The 4,676-nt window shown below is 40.5% G+C and overlaps 1 long non-coding RNA gene across 1 annotated transcript; it reads left to right on the top strand.

Annotated features, from left to right (window-relative positions):
• The first annotated feature begins 536 nt into the window (after nt 1-536).
• LOC113643155 lies at nt 537-1,813 on the top strand. Its single transcript, XR_003440714.2, has 2 exons — nt 537-762; nt 1,413-1,813. It is a non-coding gene; the product is annotated as an uncharacterized LOC113643155 (long non-coding RNA).
• The last annotated feature ends 2,863 nt before the right edge of the window (nt 1,814-4,676 follow it).

Here is a 4,676-nt window from a genome sequence, read left to right as displayed (position 1 = left end):
GTTGACCAGACTGGACATATTTTCGGATGAGTCATTGTAGTAGGCTGGCGGTGGGACGAAGGTTGCTAAGTCGGGGTAGGTGGTACGTTGTGGAGACCGGGGTGGTTGATGCAGGACTGGTGCTGGAGCTTGAACTGGTCCTTCTTGAGGCGGCGGTTCTTGTTCAGGAGGGGGAGGTGGAGGGAACGGACACGAGTCCAGATCTGATTTCATCTTCACCAGCGCGAGTGTCTCGGGAGAAACAGAAAAATCAGATTTAGTATCATTATCTCGTGTTTTATTCTTTTTACTTTTAATTTGCCTAGTCTCTGCTTCTGACATCCACAGATTAAATGCCGTCCAGTCTATCTTCTTGTCTTTCTTTCTTTTCCTACTTTCATAATCTCTCATTTTAAGTTTCACTTCCCTTAATTCCTTTGTGGACAGAGTACCCCCTTCGGGGAACCCAAACTTATTCTTCCACATATTTACTTGTATCAAACTCTGAATACCATGCTTTCTATATGTAACCCATAGAGAAATAAGGGCTACTATATTGTAGTTCCGCTCCCAACCCTAGGGGGAGCTGGGGGACTGACTCGATTAGAGCCTATGGTTATCAGCATTTTTCTCTTTTTTTTGCTACTTCTCCTCGTGAATGCCAGCAGAAAATAAACCTTCTAAAATTCTACCACCAGCTGAATTAACATTTTCTAAAATCCTAAAACCAGCAGAAAGCAGAAAACCCAGGAAAAATTCCAAATAGAAACAATTGAAACTCCGGTGAGTGGAAGCACATTTTGCTAAGTATGATGCAACTTTTCATGTGTGCTAAAATGTTATTGGAGAATTACCGTAAAACTAAAAACCAGTCGGAGTATTTGCGGTTATCTGTAAAGCAAAATCCAAACGAACTATGTGCCCTTATAATTACATAAGATTTATCTACTTAATTATGCTTCATGGTGTTACAATGCTAAGGGGTGACTAAGGCTGCAGCTAGCGTGTAAGTAGAACAGAATGGTTCAGGATAGCATGAAAAAATGTTATTTATTTTGTAGTTGCTATTTATGCAATATGAGTGAATGCAAGATGTTCATTATATCTAAGGTACATGGTTAATGTAAATGATTGTGTTAAATTCCATATTTTTTGCTTATTGCTTATGCAAATTAGTTACATGTTAAACCTTTGTTAAACAGGGTAATTTTGAATGTATGATGGAGTTTAAAAGAATTAATGTGTAATCAGAAATACCAGAAATATTATTATTACAAATAATAATATTGTAAGTTGATGTAACTTGATTAATAGATTGAAGTGTATTCCTAAATATTGTTAACATGCACTTTAAAAGAAAAAGAAGTCAATGAGGTCTCATGTTAGAAAAGGAAAAAAGAACTGAATTGTTTTTGTCTGTACCGTTTGTGCAGATTGTTTTTTTTTTGAGTACTAGAAAGTCTGGATGAACCGAGATGGCGAGCCTAGCCTGCGAGACTGGTAGATGATCTTTAACGGAGTGGCCAGCCGTTGATTTGTCACCAGAGGAATCCTGATTTACGTCGAGAGTGCCAGTTAAGGCATTATTCTTCACACACAGTAGTGTTACAATAAGTGCACTGGAGGACAAGGAAATTAATGTTCACTTAAATACACATTCACCGAACTTTGGACCCATATTCCACATTCACTTACGGAACCAATTGAACATTTAAGGGGAATTTATTTTCTATTATTTTAAAGAGCTCTTAATTCTTTTTCTGTTTCAACATTATTGTACCAATTATTTTCACTGTTGTAAGAAGGCAATAAAATTGTCAGTTGTTCAACTCAATCGGGGCTTCTCTTGTGAATTGGCCCAACCTACCTCTCATCGAACCTAGGTAGATGTTAGCGTCCCTTAGTTACTTCCATAAGATCAACACCATAGGCGCTACACAAAACTTGGCGAGCCAGCCAGGAGAGGTCTCTTTTGTAGTGGAGCTCTTTGTTGAGTGAAAGCTGACACTTTTGTTGCATTTGGTTACTGTGTATTTGAATCATTTAATTTGTGAAAAGGTAAAATAGAACATGGACACAATCAAAGCAGAAAATGTTAAAGTGCCAAATTCAGTCCTAGTGAGTGGCTTGACTGGTGATAAGCTAGACAATGAAGTTCTAGAGTACTTAGCAATGTTTGGTTCTATCCAAAGGGTAATTAACATTACTAGTGCTGAGGCTCAGTTTAAAAACACAGCCATTGTGGAGTTCACCTCAGGTGAACCAATTAAATTTCTTTGCAGTGATTTACCCTGCAAAAGGATGAGCAGTAACCCAAATGTTATTCATCACATTCAGCTACTGTCTGAACTGTATGTTGGCGACAAAGGTTCTAACTTAACTCATTCTTATTTAGCTGAATTGCGGGATATTGCTAAACAAAGTGGCACTGACTTTGAGAACGTTTTGAAAGATGAGCTAGCTAGAATAGAGGGGTCCAGTAAAATACACCATATAACCAAATCAGATGTGACAGTAGCTAGCGAAAAGCGTACTAGCGACATAGCCCAAGCTGAACCAATTCATGGAAGTCAAATTACTATCGAAAGTTCTGACTCAGCCCAGTACCAAGAGCCTGATTCACTTCCATTCATTGTGAACATAGGAAAGTCGCCCTTACATAGAAAACAAGCTCCCAGTGCCTCCCCTTGCTTACCCCTAGAACAACTCACCACTCCTGAAGTTCAGAAGGTAGTGGCTGAGCACGTCATCAAGAACAGTGAATTGTCTCCCCATTATTATGGCCATGGAAAACTTAGGCCTTTTTCTGGAAAAATTCCATGCCCGCACATGGAATCTGATTATGACGCATGGCGTAGCAATGTTGAATTCCACCTTACAGATGCCACCTTGTCTGCCAGACACATTGTAAGGAAGATAGTGGAAAGCCTCTCTCCACCCGCTACTAATGTTGTAAAGCATCTTGGGCCGAATGCAACCCCCAGCGATTATATCAGTCTGCTTGACTCAGCATATGGCGTTGTTGATGATGGGGATGAGCTCTTTGCAAAATTCCTGAATACCAATCAAAATACAGGTGAAAAACCTTCTAGCTACTTGCAACAACTGCAGATAGTGTTGAATAAAGTAATTAGTAGAGGAGGTATTGTTGCCAGTGACTTAGAACGGCAGCTGATTAAACAATTTTGCAGAGGTTGCTGGGACAACAGTTTAATTACCAACCTCCAGCTTGAGCAGAAGAAACACAAACCCCCCTCCTTTTCAGAACTCTTACTTTTGTTACGTACTGAGGAGGACCGGCAAGCAACTAAGTCCTCTCGAATGAAACAACACTTGGGCCTTTCTAAAACCAAAGCCCAGGCATGTCCTCTAACAATGAAAGATTATGTCACCAATGATATGGACATAGCAATTGCTGCAGATGCAACATCCTCTGCCAGTACACGCAATCTGGAAAAACAACTCACCCAGCTGCAGGCTCAAGTGGCCTCTCTGAAAGCATCCCTGAGTGTTAACTCCAACCAGGCCCCTACTAAGAAAGCAAGGCCTAAAGCTAAGGTCTCTACTGAAGAAAACACCTTATGCTCGGGTGACTTAAAGCTCACAAAGAAGCCTCGTCCAGGCTACTGTTTTAAGTGTGGTGAGGATGGCCATATTTCTTCATCTTGCAGTAATGAGCCAAACTACGATTTGGTTGAAATTAAGCGCAATCAGTTTAAACAAAAACAAAAGGCCTGGGAAAGGAAAACAAACATGATTTAAACTAACATCAGTTCCTGAGAAGGGACTTTCAGGAACTGAGACTAAGAATCAATGTCCCAAGATCAAAGCACCGTTTCAAGCATCCATCAATTCTCAAAAAACGAAGCACGAGATGGCTCTACCTAGAGGGCTAGTAGGACAAAAGTGTACTGCCAATATCATTGTATCAGGAGTGAATTGTAATTGTCTCCTTGACAGCGGGTCCCAAGTGACTACCGTATCATCATCCTTTTATAACAACAAATTGCAAAATCACCCCATTCAACCTATTGATGGCCTAGAGGTTGAAAGTGCTAATGGTCAAAACGTTCCATACTTGGGATATGTTTCCCTTGTCCTTAAATTTCCAAAGAACTTTATCGAAACAGAGCCTGAAATTTATACTTTGGCATTAGTAGTTCCAGACGTGCGCAGTGACTTGCCAGTACTCATTGGAACAAATGCCTTGGACATCTTATATGAAGAACATTGTCAGGGCAAAAAGCCAAATGACTTATCATCTGTCTACGGTTATAGGCAAATTCTTCATACACTTAAGCTCAGAAAAGAGCTGAGCTCAACCGGAAGAGTTGGCTTGATGACTCTTAAGAGCAAAGTGAGGCAAGTGATACCTGCTCAAAGTAGAATTCCTCTTGACTGCTATGTGAAAGCATGTACATTTGGCGAGTGCGCAATTGTAGAACAACCAACATTATCAGCTCTACCTGGTGGAATCCTTGTAGAGAGCTGCCTTGTGGTTTTGCCCAAGCAACAACCTCACAAATTGCCTGTATGGGTTAGAAACGAATCTGGGCATGACATAACACTTCCTTCAAATTGTGTCATTGCAGAACTCCATACTCCGGAGGAGATACATGACAACTTGTCGTCTTCCGACCGAAAAGCTGTTGCTACGGAATGCTGTATTATGGCTTCTCAGTCAGTCAGAGAACATA

This window comes from Tachysurus fulvidraco, chromosome 5, assembly GCF_022655615.1.
Source record: "Tachysurus fulvidraco isolate hzauxx_2018 chromosome 5, HZAU_PFXX_2.0, whole genome shotgun sequence".
Taxonomy (NCBI): domain Eukaryota; kingdom Metazoa; phylum Chordata; class Actinopteri; order Siluriformes; family Bagridae; genus Tachysurus; species Tachysurus fulvidraco.
The sequence above is the reverse complement of the archived record's forward strand: the minus strand, read 5'-3'. Positions and strand labels throughout refer to the sequence as shown.